We start from the raw sequence: 24,247 nt of genomic DNA, 5'->3' as shown, positions 1-24,247 counted from the left end.
TTTGCTTATTTATTTGTCTTTATTTTCCCTTTTTTTATTTTTATTAGCTACTATGAATACTCACCCCTCTCGCTTTGAGTTTGGTTCTAATATTGTTGAAAGGAGTGAAAGTTATAACAAGAACATGCATCAAGGTCAGAGCAATCAAAGATGGATGGAGCCAAGAGGATCTGATCAACCCTTTAGGCAACAACACCCTCCAAGATATCATTGACAAAGACCATTCTACAATACATACCAAGCCAATAGACATGGTGGACAACCTTGTAGTTACCAACAAGTCCCACCCTGTGCTTATAGGCCATCCTCTCAACATAACTTCGAACCACCACACTCACAAGCTCCTTTTCACCATTCACCACCATATGATCCTCATTTACCCCAATTCCAATCCAATTACTCCCAAACACCATCATTTCCCCATGTACCACGTCCAAATCCATCACCCTGAGAATCAGATGTTTGCCTCAAGGAAACAGTAGCTCAACTTCAAACAACCCTTCATCAACTGGAGCAAGCAGTAAGTCAATTATCTTCTAGACGTTCGAACATTCAAGGACCTCCCACAGCCCCATGTGGACAATCTAATGAAGAGCGTAGTATGAAGGAGATACTAGAAACTCCATTAGACAGAACAGGGCATGACTTCGTACTGGAACAAGTAGAGGAAGCTATCATTGTAAAAGAAGAAGAGTTGGTTGAAGACTTAGGAGAAGCTGAACTTCCATGGGAATCCAGAATTGTGGAAAATCCTGTCAAAGACGTTACAATTGATGCTAAGGAGGATAGTGCACAACTCTCAAAGCAAGTCTTTTATGAAGAACTAGACGGAATAATCCAAGAAGCAAGTTTCCTTGATGATGATAACCTCAAGTCAAGTTCTCCTAGTAATGAACTTGCATCCGCAAGTGAATTCTCCGAGATTGAAGAATGTTCCCCAAGTGAATATGAAGATGATGCGGAGGTAGATTTCTCTCAACCACCCGTTTATGACTTAAGTGACGAGGAAGACATAGAAGGCTTTGATTAGGACATGGATGCATTTGAAGAAGTCTGCAAGGAAGTGAAGAAATTCACAGAAGAGTACAAGGGAGTAGAACTTACAGAACCACAGGAAACACCTATCCCAAGGCCATTACCACCCAATACAAGCTTCAAGTGGGTACAATCCTTAACCTTTAGCTTTATTTTTTCACTTGAATATGGGTTGCTTGAAACAGATGGCCAGCTTAGAGCTCTCTGCGGCTTTAAGAGTAAGAAGGAAATGGCTTGTACTCAGAGTTGGCGCACAAGGTTCAATAAGGTTCCACGCTTCAACTCGAAGTGCACGGATTGGCATCATGATCAATCGAATGGATCTCGAAAAACATTTGGTCACCATGGTGAGAATCTACTTTCTAAACCACCAGGATGGAAAAATATAGATCAAGACGGAGGCGGATTTAAAAGCAAAGTTTGGGATCCTAGAATCTATTCTGACATTCGCCACCCCGAGAACCTGAGAATCTGTTTGAAGCTGCTCAGAAGCTTTACATGCCTAGTTTGGGACCCCGGAGGCCATTGGCATTCCAAACATTAGTGGAGATTTTCGGATGAATTTAAGCATAAGCCGTCATAACAGGAAGCTCATCCAATGTCCAACTTAAGGACTTTAACTAAAAGTGCTAGGTGGGAGACAACCCACCATGGTATGGTCGTTCCTTTTTCAGTTTTATTTCGTGTTATTTATTTTTATTTCCTTTTCAATTGAACCTGAATATTATTCACTCGCATTGCATACTGCATAATTACATACCTGCATAAAAAAAAAGAAAAAAAAAAGAGAAAGGGCGCGCGACGCGATCGCATCACTCATGCGATCGCGTCAGTTGCGAAAAACACTTCCCACGCGTCCGCGTCATTCACGTGGCCGCGTGATCTGGAAATTGGCGTAAGGATCCAACGCCCAGAAAGTTGGGCTGGAATCGTGCGGCTGTTGCGTGTTTCGCACAAAACGACCCACGCGGTCGCGTCCCTGACGCGATCGCGTCACTTGCACAACACCCATCCCACGCGAAAGCGTGAGCGACGCGATCACGTCGCGTGGATTGCATAACACCCCAAAGGAGACAGAGAGTTGCGCTGAAACGACGCTGGAATTGTGCGTTTAGCACAATTTCCAGCGATGCGGTCGCATGTCTCACGCGATCGCGTCATTCATCATTTTACCCATTCCATGCGATCGCATCACTCACGCGATCGCGTCAACCCCCATTCCACCCCAGCCACGCGACTGCGTGCCCCCACGCGATCAACGGATTCAAATTCGATAACACCCAGCCACGCAAAACCCTACCTATTCGTGCCCCCCAACCCCTTTTCCTTCCTCCCTTCTCTGCAACCAACCACCACCAACTTCCAGCCACCACCACCGACCACCGCCCCACCGTCGACCACCCAGACCCCACCGCAACGCCAGCCCCTTCTTCCTTCCCTCTCTTTCTTCTTCTTCTTTTCTCTTCTTCCCTCCACCACCGCTACCCCCTCCGCGACAACCACCGCCCACCGCGCCGTCACCGCCGTGCCTCCACCCACCACCCACACCCCCCTTCCCTTCCTTCCCCCTTAAACCCTACCCCCATTACCCTACCCGAAACCCCCTGCCTCCGAATAGCCACCACCGCCGTGCCAACCACCCTCAACCACCGCGTCAGCCACCACCGCAGCCACCCCTACCATCTCTCTGCCCCACTTTCATTCATACGCCTACCAGGTTCCACCGAACGTCACCATTCTTTCAATTCATAGTTAATACCATAATTTTTTTGTTTATGTTCATAATTAGGCTAGTTAGATATGCATGTTGTAGTGGATTCTTGGTGGTTAGGTAGCCTAGGATGTGGTTAGTGGGTTTAGACCTGATTAATTGCGCTGTTCATGCTACTTGCTTTATACTTTTCGCAAATCTGCTGTTGCTGTGCTCTACGTATTGTTCATATGATGTTCTTACTATTCATGCTGCTACTGCGAATGTTCCTTCATGTTCATCTTATTTATATCTATTTGTAGTTTATTTTAACTTATATGAACTATTCTGCTGCTGTTTATTTTCTGGGAACCTCCAATTTTAGCCGGAATGCTGCCCAAATTTCTATAAACCATTTTGATTTTCATTCATGTCTTGGTTTTGGCAATTTGCACTCTGCTTTACTCTGCTTTTACCAAACCATTGCATGAATACCAGGGCAAGCTTTCTTATTCTTTTTAATTTCCTAGATAATAATCTGCATTTTTGATGTTTAGATTCCAATTTCTGCTATTTCTATATCCATATGAATCATCATCAACTTCCTTGTTTGAATATGAGTTGCTTGTAGCTTATAATTGTGAATCCTTGTTACTTAGATACCAATCATCATGCCGCTTACCTTAACTTTCTTTTTACTAACTCACTGATTTTTTATTTCTAACCTCTTTTTCAATTTCACACCACTTTTAACTTTCTAACAACCCCCTCTGCTTTCTGACTCACTCTTTACTTTTATTTTAACTCAAGGCATGTTTGTGGTTTTCCTAATTAACATGAATTCTATGGATCTTACATTTTGGATTGCGAATTTTTCTTCTCAGTTTTCTAACTCCTATACAATCCTTAATGCACATTTACTTAACTCATTTTCATCATTCTACTGCTCCTTTGCCATTATGTGCTTCTTTTGTTATTTGCCTCCTTGTTTCCTGTTTTTATTATATCCTTGATTCCTGTTTTCAGGATGTCTGACACCCAAAGAAAAGGAAAAGGTAAGGCAACAACTGGCAAACGTAAAAGAGGAGAATCCTCTATGTCCGTCCTGGACATCATAAATGATGACTCCTGGCGGGAGAAACACTTTACCCCACAGGAGAAGGCTGACCAGCTACTCCCTGCTACTGATCCCATCAAGTTTGCAAACAAATACTGCGAGTTAAAGTATCTGGTGTTTACAACCTCCAGGAACCTGTACCTGGAGCGGACTCTAAAAATTCTGGATGAACTCCAGCAATACACCTCTGATCAGATCAAACAAAGAGGCTGGTTCTTCCTGGAGAGAAACCTGACTGAGGTCAATGCTTCTTGGGTAAGAGAGTTTTACTGCAATTACTTCAAAACTTCCCTAGATGCAGTGAACCTAAGAGGGAAGCAGATACTGGTCACTGAAGAGGTCATTGAGGATATTCTGAAACTTCTGCCTAAATCTGATCAGCCAGATGGTTATCAAAAGGCTGAGGAGGACATGCGCTTCATGAGGTTTGACTGGGATGCCGTCAAGGCAAGGATAGCCCTTGACCCGACTGTTCCATGGGTCATGGGTCAGAACACCACCATGCCTAAGGGAATCAAGCGGATTTACTTAAATGATGAGGCTCGGCTATGGCATCAGATCCTGAGCAACTTTGTTATGCCAAGTTCCCATGAGACAGAGCTACCTGCCGCTATGATCACCCTCCTATGGTGTTTGATGGAGGGTAAGGACCTGTACCTGCCACGCTTCATCCGGTACTATATGGCCAGGGTCCACGTCCGAGGTACTTTCCCCTTTCCATATCTGATTACACAGCTAGGCCGTCGAGCTGACGTGCCTTGGGAGGATGCTGATGAGAAGCCACCTGCTGCAGAATGCAAGAAGATTATCCCTCACAGCAGGAACTTTCTGGCTTTGGGCTACAGACCTCCATTCCTCACAGCTTTTGGTAAGATAGCCACACCGTCTACTGGCCCCTCTTCCTCTACAGCTACCCCAACTACCCCTGCTACCACCACTGCACCTCCACCTGCCTCAGAGCTAGTTTATCACCTAGTACACTACCTATTTCAGCAGCTAGACCAGATGGAGCGCCGCAACCGGCGCCGATATGAAAGATCTGAGCGTCGCAGCAAGCGACACTATGAGCACCTGAAGCTGATGATCCATTCTGGCAGCGACATCCCCTCCGAGCCTGACACACTATTAAAGCCATCTGAGGAGGAGGCGGATGATCACGAGGTGGAGACCCATCCATAGAAAGAGGCTGCACAGGCAGGCACAGAGCAGGCTACATCATAGCAGGAGGCCCCGCCTCAGATTCAGGCTGTAGACCCAGAGATTCCTATTCAGTCAGCACCTCCTCTGCAGCAAGCAGATCCTCAGACCACCACCACAGAGACTCTGGCTACCCATCCTTCCAATGATGACATCCCTTCACACCCTGCTTGAGTGAGCATCAGGGACGATGCTTCATTTTAAGTGTGGGGAGGTCGCCATCTCTGGCGTATTTTTTGGTGAACCACTACAGACTTTTTTATTTTATTTTGGTTATTTTTCTGTATTTTTATCTTTCAGTACTTATACATTGTTCTTTTCATGTGTTTTTACCTTTATTTCTGCATTTTGCACCTTAGTTCATATTCTAGCCATTTAGTTTAGTTGCAATTCTAACTTATTAGTTATAGAAAATGTGGATTAATTAATATAGTTTACCCTTTTTAGCATAACATAACTTAGTTTAAATTGAAAATATAAAATGGAAGTAAACTAGAGACTTTAACATAATAAAAACAATCCACACACCTTGTATATAGCATTACATGTTAGTTAGTTAACAACATTTCATCAAGGAGAAACACTAAAACTTTAAAGCTACCTTAAGATTTACATTGAGAATAATGGGAACTCTTAATTTTTACTTGCATGACATATATAACTGATATATAATTTTTGAGTTAGAGAACACACAGCCTGTGAGTTTTGAGCTTAATTGTATGGTTACATTCAAACCATAATTTTTATTCCGGTGTGTTCCGCCCTTCTTTTCTATTCTGGTGTTCTTTACTTTGTTTTAATCTATATGTCCGATTATAGAATATAGATACATACCAAGAAAGTGATTGAGGCCACTATTTGATTCTAGCTCACTTATCCCAAATTAGCCTACCTTTTACATCACCCTTGTTAGCCCCCTTGAGCCTTTAAATCCTCTCTTATTCTATAAACCACAATACTAGCCTTAAGCAGAAAAACAAAATAAAAATCCCAAATTGAATCCTTGGTTAGCTTAAGATAGAAAGTGTGTATTGTTTAAGTGTGGGGAACCCATTGGGAACATGGATGATAAAAACAAAGGGTAGAAAGTTAAAAAGAATAAAATAATTCAAAATAAAAATTTTTGGGAAGCATGCTCATGTGAAATCAAAATAATTGAACTACCATGTGCATTAAAAAAAATTTATTTTTTAGTATTTGAATAAAGGGGATACAAAAGAATTTCCCAAATGCAAAATAAAGCAATGCACATGGGACAAAATTAAAACTAATGCATGAGCATGTAACATCAAAAGTGGGAAAATTTGCGTGAATAGGTAAAGAAATTCTTGCCTTACAAAGTATGTATGTTAGGTGAGATCTTAGACTAATCAAGGATTCACTTATTAGCTCACTTAGCCTTATACATATACCCTTACCTTTACCTTGGCCATATTACAACCTTAATTAAAGACCTCATAATTTTTGTATGCCTATATTCTATAATTGTTGATTGATTAGATGAAGAACAAAGTTATAGAAAGTAAAGATAAAAAGAAGAATAGAGTGATTAACCCAATAAACACTGAGTGACTAGAGAGTAAACACAAAATCCAGCGAGGGTTCAATAGCTCATCAACATATATCTCTGCTTAAATTGTTAATTGTCTTGCAAGTTTGTAAAATATTTTTCTTTCCCATCTCAATTGTAAAAGTGCTTTATCATTATGTAAGGTTTGGCTATGCATATATGATTCCTTGAGAATGTGAATTAATTTAACTACATGTAAGTTTTATATACAAGTGAATAACAATTAGAATTGCATGATTCATTTAGGTAGTTGCATTTAGAATAGATCGCATTGCATGAGATTCCACCACTTTAACCTTACCTTAATCTTTATCTTGGATTTAGCATGAGGACATGCTATTGTTTAAGTGTGGGGAGGTTGATAAACCCATATTTTATGATATATTTTTTGCTCAAATTAAGTGATTTATTCAATCCTTCACTCACTTATTCATGAAAATTGCATGGTTTTACTTTCCCTTCCTTATTATGTGATGTATGTGAAAAAACATGTTTCCTATGCTTTAAAAATAATTATTTTAATTACCCTTTATTTCCATTCGATGCCGTGATTCGTGTGTTGAATAGTTTCAGATCTTCTAAGGCAGGAATGACTTAAAGGATGGAAAGGAAACATACAAAAATGGAAGGAAAGCACAAAACGGAGTTTTTGGAGAAACTGACAGTGACGCAATCGCATGGACGATGCGGCCGCATGCCAGCACAAAATGGCAGTGACGCGACCACGTGATTGACGTGATCGCGCGCCTTAAGCGAAACGCATATGACGCGGACGCATGACTGAAGCGACCGCGTGATAAGAAAAACTCCAGATGACGCGATCGCGTGACCCACGCGGATGCGTGATAGAAGCCACGCACTAGAAATTACAGAAAACGCTCCTAGTGATTTCTAAAGCCCTTTTTGGCCCAAATCCAAGTCCAGAAGGCACAGATCAGAGGTTATGAAGTCGGAGAATGCATCCATTCGAGGAGAGTCTCCAATTATTCACTATTCATGATTTAGATGTAGTTTTTAGGGAGAGGTTCTCTCTTCTCTCTCTTAGGATTAGGATTTAGGATTTTTCTTGCTTTCATGATTGCCCCTTTTTATCAGGTTCAATATTTCTTTTTAATTACTTATTTTCTCAATTCAATTTATGAATTCTTCTATGTTACAAATGATTTTTTTAATTAATGTTATTTGAGGTATTTCAGTTTATTATTGCTCTCTTTTATTTATGTTACTGTTGCTTCCAATCTGAAGACATTTTTATTCCAGTAGATTTACTTTTTTCCCTTTTGGCCTTGGTTAAGAAATCAGTAACTCAAGAGTTATCAAACTCAACATGATTGATAATTATTACCTTTGCTAATTGAATTGAACTTTAATAATCCCAATCTTTTCTTCGGAAGTAACTAGGACCTGAAGATCAAACTAATTAGTCGCTTGACCTTCCTTTGCTTTAAGTAAAGGTTAACTAAGTGGAATTAAGATTCAATTTTCATCATCATTGATAAGGATAACTAGGATAAAACTTCCAATTTCTCATACCTTGCCAAAAGTTTATTTTACAGTTATTTATTTATTTTACTTGCCATTTAAATTACTTGTTCCTCATCTTCAAAACCCCAATTTACAATTTTCATAACCAATAAAAAGAACATACTTCCCTGTAGTTCCTTGAGAAGACGACCCGAGGTTTAAACACTTCGGTTATCAATTTTTAAGGGGTTTGTTACTTGTGACAACCAAAACGTTTGTACGAAGGAATTTCTGTTGGTTTAGAAACTATATCTACAACGTGACTATTTTTATAAAATTCTTTACTAGCAAAAATCCTAACGTCAGATATCCTCACCCCTCATCCTTATCTGGTGATAACCGGATCGCAAATCGATCTTGGAGAAAACCCCAGCTCCTTGTAACTGATCCATGAGATCATCAATCCTTGGCAACGGGTACTTATTCTTTATTGTGACCTTGTTCAGCTGCCTGTAATCCACACAGAGCTGCATACTCCCGTCCTTCTTCTTTACCAGTAACACTGGAGCACCCCACGGGAAAACACTTGGTCTGATAAAGTTCTTACCCAACAAGTCCTCTAACTGAGACTTTAGCTCGGCCATCTCTAACGGTGACATTCTATAAGGAGCACTTGAGATTGGTCCCGCCTCATGCACCAATTCAATAGCAAACTCGACCCCTCGGTTAGGTGAAAATTCATCAATGTCATCGGGAAACACCTCCGGAAACTCACACACCATCAGAATCTGTTCCATCCTTTGATCATCACCCGAAACACCCGCGGTTAACAACAGGATACCCTGACATTCGATTCCGGAGCAGTTCACCATCATCAAATTCAAGTAATAATTATTCACCACGACCGGCCTTTCTGTATCTTCCGGCTTAAAGTACACCGACTTTGTAGAACAACCAAGCAGAACATGGTTCTCAGATAACGAGTCCAATCCCAAGATAAGATCAAGACCGATCATCGGTAAGCAGATTAAGTTATGGACAAAATCACGCTACTTGAACCTAAACAAAACTTTCAGGCATCCTAGCCTAGTTACCATGGCTTCATGGGTAGCATTATACACTTTTAGGTCATAACCTAAGGTTACGATCTTCAATCCTAACTCATGGGCTTTCTCAAATGCAATGAATGAATGCGATGCTCCCGAATCAAATAAAGCATTTAAAGTTTGACCAGCCATTTCACAGTTACCTCAGATAAGTGCCTCAGATCCCTCAGCACCTATAGCTGAAGTGGTGAACACCCGACCAGTCTGCTGCGCCTTCCCGACACCTTGTTTCTGCTTCTCCGGACAGTTTGGGACCTTATGTCCCGCCTTACCACACTAATAGCACAAGCCCCACCCGGCTTTGCATGGGGCTCTCAGATGGTGACTTCCACACCTAACACAAGCTTGCTCATTCTGAGGCTGCTTTCCAAACCTTTTCCCTCGGGAGTTGTTGTTGGGCCTCCAGAAAGAACCTCCCTGCCTGAAAGGCAGATCTCTAGGAGCAAAGCTCTTCCCTCGATTTTGTGGGAATGGTCCCTTGTGACTTCCTCTCTCAGTGGCTGCCTTCGGCACACACCCTTCAGCAACCATACACTTGTTCACCAACACAGAGAAAGTTCTGATCTCTATTGGTCCCTGAGCTCTATTTCTGTCGTTGCCACGTATACGCGTGGGAGCTCTTTGAGGGTGATGGATATGGATCATGATTATGATCAAATTTATATTGAGTATAACTCGAGTTGGGGAGACGCGACAGAGGGACAGTCCAATGGTTAGCTACTAGGACTTGTCGGGTTGGCTCTATAACCAACAGATGATATCATCAGCCATTAGGGACAGGCATTCATCATATGCATACTATGTGAATTGTTTGAGATTGTCTGTTTGACTGCATATTACTTGCTATCTGTCTAAATGCCTTATTCGTTCCTATTTGTATATCTCTTGTCTGATATAACTGTGTTTGCTATATTATACTCCTGTTGGTGGTTGGGAGGTCTGAAGGAATTGGAAAGGGAAGTATTAGTTAGACTGAAGAATCTTTAGTTAGATGCCCTTTATGGTTTAGCTTGTTTATAAGCTTTGATTTTATCTGGAGGAAGTTCTAGGATTGCCTTCGGCTTTCCTCTATTATTACATGTTATATATGGGGAACTGTTACAATGCTGGGGACCTCTGGTTCTCACCCATGCGGATTTTGTGGTTTTCAGATGCAGGACGTGAGGTCTCTCGCTGAAGCATGCTGGAGACTTCTGGATTAGCGAAGATTTGAATTATGACTTAAGCATAAGACTCTGTATGGTAGGGTGTTACATTATGGTATCAGAGCCAGAACCCGGATCGATGTGCCAGCGAGGGCGCTAGGCTCCCTTAGGGGGTGGATTGTAAGGCCCACATCGGTTGGGGAGGAAAACGAAGCATGCCTTATAAGGGTGTGGATACCTCTCCCTAGCATGACGCGTTTTGACGAGTGAGTGTGGGGGACTTCGGCTAGCATCCCTATCGTCAAAGGCAAAACCTTGAGGCCTTGTGTGCCAAAGTGGACAATATCGTGGTAGCGGGTGGTCTGGGCTGTTACAGATGGTATCAGAGCGGTCTTTCCTGTAGAGCCTGAGGAATGGACCGACTATGCCTTAGTTGCATACTCTGAGTGTCTGTCATGCAATAGTCTTGTCGAATGACGAGAATTAGAGCTTTATGCACATGACGATCTATTGATTAACGCCGTTAGTCTTGCATTGCATAATTCTTGGTATTAAGTTTGGCGGGCTTAATACTAGTGAATTATGTATATGAGAGCACTAATGGGTTATCATAGATGATATACGAGTTTTGAGTAAAGCGAATTGTGGGTTTTGGGGACGTTAGAAACTATTTCTCGAGGCTATTCAGTTGTGTGTCTTGAATTCTGTTCGAGTCGACCTGTTCCTTCATGTCCTAACTTGAAGTTCTTGTTTGCTAATCCTCTTGAAAAGTAGTTTGATATTTTCAACTCTATTCCTCTATTCATATGCCTTCTCGATTGATCTTAAGTGCATATGCTTGTTTGAAATCCTTGTTGCATCTATCTTCCTCTGTTTGAGTTCTTTCTGATTCCTGTATTCTTTGATATGGCTTTGAACTGGTCCTAATGCACTGTGCATTTTAACTCCTGATTTCGAGTACATTCTTAGAGAAATTGTTGATTCAGTTTTTCTCTTATTTGATAGTGATTACAGCCAATTTTGAGATTTTTATGAAAATTGCTGTTGAATAGATGTATACTTATCTATATGTGAAACTTTGAAGATTTCTTACACAGTTTAACAACTATTTATTTCTAATGCCTCGCCTGTACTTTTACTGGTTTACTGAACTATATTTACTTTAAATACAAATTTATTTTCTAGTAATTTTGCTATAGTTCCAATACACATTTCATTTGATTATGTATTTGGGGTATTTTTCAAAATTCTGGAAAGGAATGGATTTTTTGCTTTTATTCGGGTTGAGTTTCGTTTGATAAGCTTCACTTAACTTATTTTGAATTGAGTCTGGTTTAGCATACTACATGGTTGATGCCATTATTGTTCTTTAGAAAATGTTGGACTCATGCCTTTCTTATGAGCGAGCTCGTTCCTTCATAAGCTTTTCACCTCTATGAATGTCATATGTGATTCTGTTTTTAATTATACATCTACCTTTTGGAAACACTACAATCAATCTCAACTTTCCTTTCTCTGGTGAATCTCATTCTTATATGAGTTAGTTTGATTCGTTTCAAAAATAGTGCATCATTTGTCCTCTCATTGTCTTTACAAGAGTTTTTAGTCAAAGATTTATCCTTGGAAAAATTACTAATGATTGGGTTGTATTTTCCTATGACTTTTGTATTCTTTTGAATCAATTAAAACTTGTTTGATGTTTCATGCCTAGTGGATCTTGTTTGAACTATCTTGGCTTAAGATCCTTTCTTGCATGGCTTAACTCCTTTTTAGTACATCTTAAACTTCTTGAATGTCCTTCTGAGATGGTGATTTCAAGTATACTTTTGGAGTCTTGTTTTGAATTTTATAAAGCAGATTAAACTCTCTTTGAAGAAGTTCCAAATCAAACTTATTTTTCAGTTGCTTGGTTATAATTGAAATCATTGTTCAATTTTTGACGAAATTGTTTTAAAGTTGACATGCGCTATTTTAAATGAGGTTTTGAAAAGTTTCCTTGTTTAATGGAAACCTGTTCGTTTGTAACGCACCACTAATTTCCTTACCAGATTGTAAGCAAATTTTTATCTCGGAATTTCTTTTCTAAAAAGAGTTTAACTTTCTCTTTCGTCCTTGCCATAAGTTTATACACGCTCGTTTGAATATGGACCTTGAGGATTTTTGAAGAAGCATTTGATTTTTCTTCCGAGTCTTCTGAACTACTTTTGGTTAAGATTGTGCACCTAACTATCTCTCTAAAATATTTGAGGAAATATTTTAGCTCTTAACCAAACCTTTGTACAGTTTGTTTTTAAAACTCTGCATAATCTACTTCAACATGAAGTTGGAGTAGAGCAAAGCCACGTTATTACTTTTGTTTCCCTCTTGAGGAATGTTTGCTATTGAGCTTTTCTTCTAAATTGCGAAGTGATTTTCCGCAAGTTTTCGATTCTTTTATGGACAATGTATTTGGAAGTATTTTTAATCATGCTCTTAAGTTCTGTGAGTTTTGTCTTGGGTTTGAGATATTCTTTTCTGTAAATCTCATACTTCTTTGGCTCAGCTTGAATTGGTATCAAGCTAATGCGTTGACTTTCTTCTTATTTGTCCTGTTGAATTTTCTTGAGCCAAGGGTTATTTTTTAAGTTGTCAATTGAATTGTGTCTAGCAAACTTCATTACTTGAGTATCCTTGTTTATCTGGAATTGGATACATTCTCTCAAATCTTTGAGTACTATCCTTGATATTTGACTCTCCTTTTTGAATCTTGTATTCTTCTGAGTAGACTCGAGAATTGTTTTGATATCACGTGCGACTTATAGACGTAGTAGCGCGATGCGTTAGTTCTTTAAGACGTGATATGTGTATACGGAAGTGGAAGCGGTAGGTGTGCAACTTTATGAGTTGTGGGTGTTTGGTTCCTTGCGAACGGGCTTGCGGCGTTAGGCTTATGATCGGTTTTGGGGATTGAAAAGTGTCTGATGAGGTTGGAAAGTTGAAGCCTTGAGGCTGATATGAGATTAGTGTGCGGATGTTAAGCACGTTGTTTTAACCCCATCCTGTTTTATAGCATTCGATGCCTTACTTTACTATCACATGTTTGAACCATGTCATCTTTTTGCATTAAGCCTATCTGGTAATGTTTACCTGGCAATCACACCCCTACCTTTGTATCCTTATGCATACAACCATCCAAGTATTTGAAAACCGTACATATGTTTATATGTTGAGATATTTTTTGCTTCTTCTTTAAATGTGTTTAAGGGTGAACTGTTATGAAATTTCTTTCGTTTTGTATCAATTTTCGAGGACGAAAATTTTTATAAGGTGGGTAGAATGTAAGACCCAGAACCTTTGAAAAGTCTTATTATGATCAAGTCTCAAATCATATTGTTATTTATAGCCTTAATTTCGGAAATCATTTTTATTAAAGATAATTAAGGCAAGTTTTGATTTATTGAATTTGAGACGAGTTATGATTTTTATCCAATTTTATAATTATTGGGTTTTTTTCTATATTCAGATTATGAATTTGGCAGTTATGAAATAAGAGGGGTTTTACATGATTTGAACTAAGTAATTAATATTTTAAATATTAATACTGCTATTTTGGAAAATGAAGAAATTAAGTATATTATTTTCAATTATTTGATTTGGGTATTTACCACCCCAGTTCGTTGCCGCCATTCGTCCTCAGCCTCATCGCGTTCTTGTTCGGCCGCCACTGCTTCTATGTCCTCCAACGGCGCTATTGTTGTCACTGATAAAGCCGCCACGAAAAGGAGGAGAGGGCGCTGCTTCACGCCTCGCCGCCGTCGCTGTTCTGAAAGGAGCTGTAGTCACCGTCGAGCATGATGAGTGAAGGAGAGGGAGAACTCGCGTCTGAGGCTGGGAGGAGGTGTAGTTTCGCCGCTGCTGGGGAAGAGAACACGTCTGGGAAAGGGAACCGGGGGAAACAGTGCACGAAAGGTGCTGTGACGGGAAAGGAATCCACCTGCGTCACCGCTGGAGAGAGGGAGATCAGAACGAGTAAGGAGGAGGAGGGTTGTGTCCGCCACCATTTGAGCTCACCGCTGCGGGTGATGGCAAGCTGAACTGCAGCCAGAAGAGTGTTTAGGCCGCCACAGGTGCCGCTGCCGAGCAAGAGAGCTACGTCTCTATGATACTGACCGACGGGAGTGGTTCTGTGACTTCCGGGACCACCGCCAGAGCCTCTGGCTACTTCTGCCGTTGCCAGAAAACTCTACCGGTAAGGGTTTTGAATTTGATTTTCATTCGTTTAAGATTCCGGAAGCTTTATCGCCTCTGTATGTGGGTTTCAGTTACCAACGCCGGAGTCCGGTCGCCGCTGTCACTTGAGGTGGCTGACGGGCTGCCGCCGAACCGGTTCAAGAGACCGCCGCTGTTCGGTTCAGCCGTTCCTTCTTCGGTAAGTATGTTTCGGAAAGCCTCGCGTTAGTATTTCGTTATGTTTGGTTAATGAATATGAGTTTTGGTAACGTGGGGTCGAGTCCTAATTATTATATGTTACGAATAGTGTTGATATGGTTATTGCGAAAGTGGTTGGAAGCTGAGGTTTTGGTTGCCGTCAATTCGGGTCAAGGCAGAAAGGACTTGATGAGGCGTTTTGGTTATGGATTTGTGTTTTGAGGTAGGGGCGCTTTCCGAAAACTATAGTTTATTATTGGAATTATTACATATGGGTGCTGATGTGAAGATGTGTATTTGGTGACTGTATCAGTCCTATGTATTGTTTGGTTGATTTGTATGATTATGGGTGTTTGTTTGACTGGATTGTTGTGTGGTTTTGTGAAACGAAATGCTTTTCAAGTTGATTCTTTTAAAGCTTTGAGATCGAGTTTAATCCGTTGAGAATTGAATTGAGTTAATTTTATTGAGAATGTGAAAAATAGAATCCACTCTTGAATTCAGCCTGGCCTGCTTCAAATGATCTGGTTTTTGATGAATGATTGTTATTGAACCGTTTCTTTGAAACTTTAGAAATGAGTTTATTCGGCTGATAATAATGATTTAATTTTTGAAACGGTTTTCTTAAAATATGGTATTGAGATTAACTGTTGGATTTTGGCTTGCCTTTGAATCGATTTTGGATTTTGGACTGTTGGAAAAAGATTGTGGAATGGTTTTGTTGGGACCCGGACCGGGTGGCAAAGTCCAAGTTTTAGGGGAGATGCTGCCGAAATTTCTATAAAATCCGAGTCTTTATTGAAATGTTGTCTGGGAAAAATGATGAGCTGAAGGCTTCTACTATTTTAGTTGAAATATCAAGAAAAGGATGATTCATGCTTTTGAAATGAATTATTAAAGAGGGAATTGTGATTTAGTCTTGCTTCTTAAGAAAGGTATTGTATCTTTTTCAAGAGAAAGTTATTTAGATGAAACTTATGTTTTAAAGCTGTTTTAAATATGACAAGGGCAATGCCTTTGAATTTGACTTGAGGGTTTCAATTAGAGGAGTTTCAATGATGTTGAAAGAACCTAAATGTCTATTGACAAGTTTCATTTTGAAATGTTTTGAGAAAGGTTTTAAGTACTCTTTGAACTCTAAATTCTTGCAAGACTAAAATAATTTTGAACAGTTGAAACGTTCTAGAATTTATCATGAGGGTTGAAGTTGGTTTTGCCTAAGTAAAGGAAACGGCTTGAAAGAAGTAAATGATTACGTGACTCTGTTTGGCTTAGATCCTATTTTATTACTCAAATCGGAAAGCCAAGGTTTTAATGATTTTAAATGAATTTGGTGAAATGAGTTATGCTATTCTCCCCTAAAGACTTGGGACCTTGCCGATAAACTTTGTTATAAAATCCCATTGTTGGATGGATGATTTTGAATGTTTCAAAATGAATCTTTAACTTTCCATGGTTATGGAAGTTTTGAAAAGAGGATGCCGAGAGTGGCATGGTTTTAAAAGGGGAATTTACCTTGAGTAAAAGTGGCTTATGAGCCTGAGATGATTTGAGAAATGAGATCTTTAAAGCCAAGGCTGAAAAGAGTTGGAACTTAATTTCAGAGTGAAATGATTTGGGAAAAAGTGATTTATGGCTTAAATGCCGATTTTATGAATTGATGATGTTGAATGTGGAAGTGCTGTTTTGTTGTGAGCCAGAATGGCTGTGTATGATTATAAATATTGGTTGGTTCTGGATTGAACCGTGAGTCAGAATGGCTGTGTATGATATGAATATTGGCTGGTTCTGGACTGAACCGTGAGCCGGATGGCTGAGATGGATGTTGATCCATGGATGAGATTGAATGCATGTATATGCTGAATCATTGATAAATGTGAATGTTGCACTTCCACTATCGGAGATAAGAGTTTCCCTGGGAGAAAGCAGTGGCTAGCCACCACGTGCTCCAGGTTGAGACTCGAAGCTCTTTTGACCCTATATCGTCAGGGTGGCCGGGCACTGTGAAAGCCCCGGATGAGCTCACCCCCATAAATATTCACCAGTGAGGGTGATGGATATGGATCATAATTATGATCAAGTTTATATTGAGTATAACTCGAGTTGGGAAGACACGACAGAGGGACAGTCCAATGGTTAGCTACCAGGACTTGTCGGGTTGGCTCTATAACCGACAGATGATATCATCAGCCACTAGGGACAGGCATGCATCATATGCATCTATGTGACATTGTTTGCGTGTGCATATTGTACTTGGTTTGCCTATGTGATTACTTGAGATTAACTGCTATTTGTTCTATTTGCTGTAACTGTTTGTTTGTGCTTGAACTTTCTATCTGTGTTTGCAACTGGGACTCTGTTAGATCGTGGCGATTGGTTGTTGGTTGGATTGTTTGGGCCTAGGGCCGTGGTTGAATTGAGATGGACCGATGGTTGGTTTTGGTTTTGTGGTTATGGTTTGGAAATGTGTGAAAGGCTAATTTAGTTCAGCATAGATAAACCTTTTGAAATGTTTTTGAATATTGTTTTAAATGAACAGTTTCCTTTTTCAGAAAAGGATTTCAGATTTCTCTTTTATTGTAAACCTTTGTTTTTGAAAAGGGGCATAAGATAGTTATTAATCACTGGTACGGTTTATCTTCACGTATCCTATTACAGTAATTCCCAAAAACCCTCTACTGAGAACCCTTTCGAGGATGATGTTCTCACCCCCCTACATTTTTTCCCTTTCAGGATATGGGCGCAGAAGTCACGAAGAGTTTATTTAGTTGTTGAAATGCTCTGTATTGCTTTAGATTATTACTTGTTGTACCCTCGCCTTTATCTTGATATATTCTGTAAGAGGGATAGGAATTGTATTGGCTACTACTTGTAATGTTATATATATATGGATGTATCCTTTATGAGTCTTTGTAAGTTGTATGGTATCTATAGATGTACGTTATCGAACAAAAGTATTTTTGGAGCGACTTTGCGGTTTAAAGTTTTAGTATTAAATAGTATAAGTGTCGTCGTAATGTCCGAGCTATCAGAGTCACGCAGCCGGAAGCGTGAGCTTTGGTAGTTAGGGTGTTACATTATGGTATCAGAGCAGTCCTTCTTGTAGAGCCTGAGGAATGGACTGACTATGCTTCAATTGCATACTCTGAGCGTTTGTCATGTACTAAGTCTTGTCGAATGACGAGGATTAGAGCTTTATGCACATGACGGTCTATTGATTAACGCTGTTCGTCTTGCATTGCATAATTCCTGATATTATGTTTGGCCAGCTTAATACTAGTGAATTATGTATATGAGAGCACTAATGGGTTATCATAGATGACGTACTAGTTTTGAGTAAAGCGAATCGCGGGTTTTGGGAACCTTGGAGATTATTTCTCGAGGCTATTCAGTTGTGTGTCTTAAATTTAGTTCGAGTCGACCTGTTCTTTCATAGCTTAACTTGAGGTTCTTGTTTGCTAATCCTTTAGAAAGGTGGTTTGATTTTCCAACTCTATTCCTCTATTCATATGCATTCTTGTTTGATCTTAAGTGCATATGCTTGTTTGAAATCCTTGTTGTATCTATCTTTCTCTGTTTGAGTTCCTCTTGATTAATGTATCCTTTGATATGGCTTTGAACTTGTCCTAATGCACTGTGCATTTTACTCTGGATTCCGAGTCCACTCTTAGAGGAATTATTGATTCAGTTTTTTCTCTTATTTAACGGTGATCACAGCAAATTTTGATATTTTATAAAAATTGCTGTTGATTAGATACATACTTATCTATATATGAACTTTGAAGATTTCTTATACAGTTTAACAACTATTTATTTTTAATACCTTACCTGTGCTTTTACTGGTTTATGGAACTGCATTTACCTTAAATTACAATTTGACTTTCTAGTAATTTTACTATATTTCTAATGCACATCTTCATTTGATTATTTATTTGGATATTTAAAAAAAATTTGGAAAGAAAGAATTTTTCACTTTTATCCCGGTTGAGTTTCGTTTGGTAAGCTTTACTCAACTTATTTTGAATTGAGTTTGATTTAGCATGCTATATGATTCATGCCATTGTTGTTCTTTTGAAAGTGTTGGACTCACAGCTTTCTTCTTATGAACGGACTCATTTTCTCTTAAGCTTTCCATCTCCATGAATGTCATGTTTGACTTTATTTTTAACTAATCTTTTACATCTTGTGAACATTACCATTGATCTTGGTTTTTCCTCTCGTGTGAATCTCACTCTTATGTGAGTCAGCTTGATTTGTTTCAATTTCGTGCATCGTCTATCCTCTCATTATCTCTACAAGAGTTTTTAGTCAGATTGTCTTTTTCTATGAATTTTGTATTCTTTTGAATCAATTGAAAGCTTGTTTGATGTCTCATGCCTAGTGGATCTTGTTTGAGCTATCTTGGTTTAAGATCCTTTCTTGCATGGCTTGACTTCTTTTTAGTACATCTTAAACTTCTTGAATGTTCTTCTGAGATGGTGATTTCAAGAACACTTTTGGAGTCTTGTTTTGAACCTTTTAAAGAAGTTTTGAAAAGAGGATGTCGAGAGTGGCATGGTTTTAAAAGGGAAATTTACCTTGAGTAAAAGTGGCTTATGAGCCTGAGATGATTTGAGAAATGAGATCTTTAAAGCCAAGGCTGAAAAGAGTTGGAACTTGATTTCAGAGTGAAATGATTTGGGAAAAAGTGATTTATGGCTTAAATGCCGATTTTATGAATTGATGATGTTGAATGTGGAAGTGCTGTTTTGTTGTGAGCCGGAATGGTTGTGTATGATTATAAATATTGGTTGGTTCTGGATTGAACTGTGAGTCAGAATGGCTGTGTATGATACGAATATTGGCTGGTTCTGGACTAAACCGTGAGCCGGATGGCTGAGATGGATGTTGATCCCTGGATGAGATTGAATGCATGTATATGCTAAATCATTGATAAATGTGAATGTTGCACTTCCACTATCGGAGATAAGAGTTTCCCTGGGAGAAAGCAGTGGCTAGCCACCACATGCTCCAGGTTGAGACTCGAAGCTCTTTTGACCCTATGTCGTCAGGGTGGTTGGGCACTGTGAAAGCCCCGGATGAGCTCACCCCCATAAATTTTGATCTAGAGCTTCGATTGTCGCACCGTTTACGGCCACACGTTCACCACGGAGAGCTCTACAAAACTCATACAATCAATCTTGAGGTAAGCCACGTTTTGCTCTTCGAATGTCCAGCTTTGATTTCGAGTTTCATGAGCAAAAATGTTGAGATTTTGGGCTCTTTGATGTTATAGGACCCAACTCTCTTGAAAGAGAAGGTTAATCTTGTCTCCTTGGACCTTGGGTGTGGTAAGATTCTCAACCCTAGTGTAATTTGGTGTTCTATGATGTTTGGGTATTGAGATGTTGTGTATGGGTATGATGATTGTGGCTTAGGTTGTGTATATGTGAATATTGGGGCTTGACTGAGACCTTGGATAGCTTGAAAAGGGATTTTTGGTGGTAAAAATCTGTTCTTGGAGGTGTTGAGACCTAGAAAACTTGTGGACAAGTGGTTTGGAAGTGCTCAGGTTGAGCTTGGAAAATCGGCTAAGGTATGGTCTCAGTTTCTCGTATCTAATATGTAATGTGGTAGGAAATACTTAGGCTAGAGGCCCTAAGATAGGCATTGAATTGATGATGTTGTTGAATGGTTGAGATATATGATGTTATCATATATGTGATTATGAATATTGATGCCTTGATTGTGTGATATATGAGAAACTGCATGTTGTGATATATGCTTGATGAATGATTGAGGTTGAATTGGTGGGTGGTACCATGTTGATGGTGAGTATGATGATGATTATGTATAATGATGTTTGATTTGGAAATGGTATTATTGGAAATTGGGATGAGGAAGGATGTGTGATATGATATTGTGTTTGCCCTGTAGCCATTTGATTGAGAAGTGTTAAAATGGTTGGACGGTGGTTTTTGGGAATTTTGGTAAAGTGTCAATGTGTGAGTTGAGGATGTCTTGATGTTGATTTTGGTACATTTTGATTGATTTTGAAAAAGGCAAAATTGGCATGTTTTGGTTGATTTTGAAAAGAGTTGAAAATGGTTTGTTTTGAAAATGGCACCTTGTGGTTTTGTATGAAAACATGGTTTTCGGGCATGTTTTGACGAGACATAACATGGACTACGGATCCCCGTTTTGTACCAAACTTGTTTAGAAATGAAATTGGATCCGGGATGTCCACGCTGCTGGAAGAACGGGCAGAAAATGATTTAAAATGAGAAAGTTATGTCTGTCGGAAGATTGGAGGTTGAATCTGTGAATTCTGCAGCTTTTAACTTAAAAAATTTTTAGCAGAATGACCCTCGGTGCGTAGGCGCACTTGGCGCGTACGTGCCATTCTTCAAGAAAGCACCATCCACGCGTGCGCGTGGTGTGCGCGGGCACGTCGATGCGCTGCACCAAATGCCCAGCAATTTTCCCGAGAGTTGTGCCAGAGTTGTGCCAGTTTTGTGCCTGGGGCGCAAGAGCACCCACGCGTACGCGCGGCTTACGCTTGCGCGTCGTTTGGCTATTTTCCAATCCGCGTGTCCACGCGTATGACGCTTGCGCGTCGATGAGTTTTGTGGCCATCCACGCGTGCGCGTGGAGTGCGCGTACGCGTGGCCCTGTTTTCATCCCAAAGTTGATTTTTGAGTTTTAAAAGCCAAATTTCATACTTTTAAGCCTCCAATCTCACCACTTATGTCTTAAATCATTATGATATGCCTAGCAATGAGACAAGGAGCTAGTGAATGTGGTAACTTGCGAGTGAAGCAAGGGAAAAATGAATGATCAATGAGGATCAAAGATGATTATGTGAGATGCGGAGGATGGCGGTGGAAGTGCTTGTTATGCCATGGGCCGAAGGGCCGTAATTGTTAATGAATTGGCTGGTTATGGATTTAACCCTGAGCCGGATGGCTGGATTATTGCCGTGTTACGGCAGAGCCATGATTATGGCCAAGTATAAATGCATATATGCTGTTGAATGAATTGTGAATGTTTACACTTCCACTATCGAAGATAAGGGTTTCCCTGGGAAGAAGCAGTGGCTAGCCACCACGTGCTCCAGGTTGAGACTCGAAGCTCTTTTGACTCTATGTTGTCAGGGTGGCCAGGCACTGTGAAAGCCCCAGATGAGCTCACCCCCATAAATATTCACCAACAGAGGACGGACTGACTATGCTTCTGTGCATTCTTTGTATGTGTGTTATGTGCTGTTAGTATATCTACTTGATATAGTTGGCATAAACTTTCATGAGCATGCATTTGGGACTTTGAAGCACTAAACTTCTGATATTGAGATTGATCAACTTAATATCGATTGTTTGGTGTGTATAGGAACCAGATGGCGCCTCGTGGACGCGGTAGAGGCCGTGGTAGAGGTCGTACTAATGCTCGTGCGCCGGAGGTTAACCCTAATGACCTGGTGAACTTTATGACTGCGTTGGAGAATATGGCTGCTTTATGCAAGCCACTGCTAAGTCTCTTGGTCAACAGATGAACAACCATGGTAATGACGGAGGTGGAGTTCAGGGCCCGATGACACTGGCAAACTTTTTGATGGTTAATCCACCTAAGTTCAAGGGAACCACTAGCCCGACTGAGGCCGATACATGGTTTCAGGCCATGGAACGAGCACTGCAAGCGCAGGTGGTACCTGAAGGGCAGCGTGTGGAGTTTCCTACCTATTTGCTCACTGGGGAAGCGTCGCATTGGTGGCAAGGAATCCGACGCCTCCTGCAACAGGGTGACGATTATATCACCTGGGATGTCTTCCAAGGGGAGTTCTATAAGAAGTACTTTCCGACTTCTGCTAGGACGGCCAAGGAGCTTGAATTATTGCAGCTGAAGCAGGGTACTATGTCCGTATCTGAGTATACTGACAAGTTTGAGGAGCTGTTCAGATTCTCTCGTATGTGTCAAGGTACTCCGGTGGAATACGAGGAATGGAAGTGCGTTAAGTATGAAGGAGGACTCCGGAGTGATATTTTCAGCTCAGTGGGACCAATGGAGATCAGAACTTTCTCCGAGTTGGTGAACAAGTGTAGAGTTGCTGAAGAGTGCGTGAAGAAGGCGGCTGCTGAGAGAGAGAGTCACAAAGGATCATTCCCACAGAACCGAGGGAAGAGCCTTGCACCTAGAGGTCCACCTTTCAAGAGGAGAGGTTCTTTTAAGAGGCCCAACAGCAACAACTCCCAAGAGAAAAGGTTTGGGAAGCAGCCTCAGAATGATCAAGCTTGTACTAGGTGTGGAAGTCACCATCCGGGAGCACCATGCAAGGCCGGATGGGGTTTGTGCTACAATTGTGGAAAGGCGGGGCATAAAGCCGCAAATTGTCCGAAAAAAGAGAAACAAGGTGCTGGGAAAGCACAGCAGACTGGTCGGGTGTTCACCACTTCAGCTATAGGTGCTGAGGGATCTGAGGCACTTATCCGAGGTAACTGTGAAATAGCTGGTCAAACTTTAAATGCTTTATTTGATTCGGGAGCATCGCATTCATTCAGTGCATTTGAGAAAGCCCATGAGTTAGGATTGAAGACCGTAACCTTAGGTTATGACCTAAAAGTGTATAATGCTACCCATAAGGCCATGGTAACTAGGCTAGGATGCTCGAAAGTTTCGTTTAGGTTCAGGCAGCGTGATTTTGTCCATAATTTAATCTGCTTACCGATGATCGGTATTGACCTTATCTTGGGATTGGACTGGTTATCTGAGAATCATGTCCTGCTTGATTGTTCTACAAAGTCGGTGTACTTTATGCCGGAAGATACAGAAGGGCCGGCCGTGGTGAATAATTATTACTTGAATTCGATGATAGTGAACTGTTCCGGAATCGAATGTCAGGGTATCCTGTTGTTAACCGCGGGTGTTTCGGGTGATGATCAAAGGTTGGAAAAGATTCCGGTGGTGTGTGAGTTTCCGGAAGTGTTTCTCGATGACATTGATGAATTTCCACCTAATCGAGAGGTCAAGTTTGCTATTGAATTGATGCCTGGGGCGGGACCAATCTCAAGTGCTCCTTATAGAATGTCACCGTTGGAGATGGCCGAGCTAAAGTCTCAGTTAGAGGATCTGTTGGGTAAGAATTTTATTCGACCAAGTGTTTCACCGTGGGGTGTGCCAGTGTTACTGGTAAAGAAGAAAGATGGGAGTATGCGGCTCTGTGTGGATTATAGGCAGCTGAACAAGGTCACGATAAAGAATAAGTACCCATTGCTGAGAATTGATGATCTCATGGATCAGTTACAAGGAGCTGGGGTTTTCTCCAAGATCGATTTGCGATCCGGTTATCACCAGATAAGGGTGAGAGGTGAGGATATCCCTAAGACCGCTTTCAGGACTCGTTATGGTCATTACGAGTACACTATAATGTCTTTTGGGTTGACGAATGCCCCTGCAGTATTCATGGATTATATGAATAGAGTGTTCCGTCCGTTTCTGGATAAATTCGTTGTTGTCTTCATTGACGACATACTAATTTATTCCAAG

General features: G+C 40.6%; 1 long non-coding RNA gene across 1 annotated transcript; it reads left to right on the top strand.

Moving 5' to 3' along the window:
- On the top strand, nt 14,500-14,891 carry LOC110270140. Its single transcript, XR_002359322.1, has 3 exons — nt 14,500-14,552; nt 14,626-14,732; nt 14,841-14,891. It is a non-coding gene; the product is annotated as an uncharacterized LOC110270140 (long non-coding RNA).

Source organism: Arachis ipaensis, chromosome B01 (assembly GCF_000816755.2).
Source record: "Arachis ipaensis cultivar K30076 chromosome B01, Araip1.1, whole genome shotgun sequence".
NCBI classification, from domain to species: Eukaryota; Viridiplantae; Streptophyta; class Magnoliopsida; order Fabales; family Fabaceae; genus Arachis; species Arachis ipaensis.
Note: the sequence above shows the minus strand (reverse complement) of the source record. Positions and strands in the feature narration are given on the sequence as shown.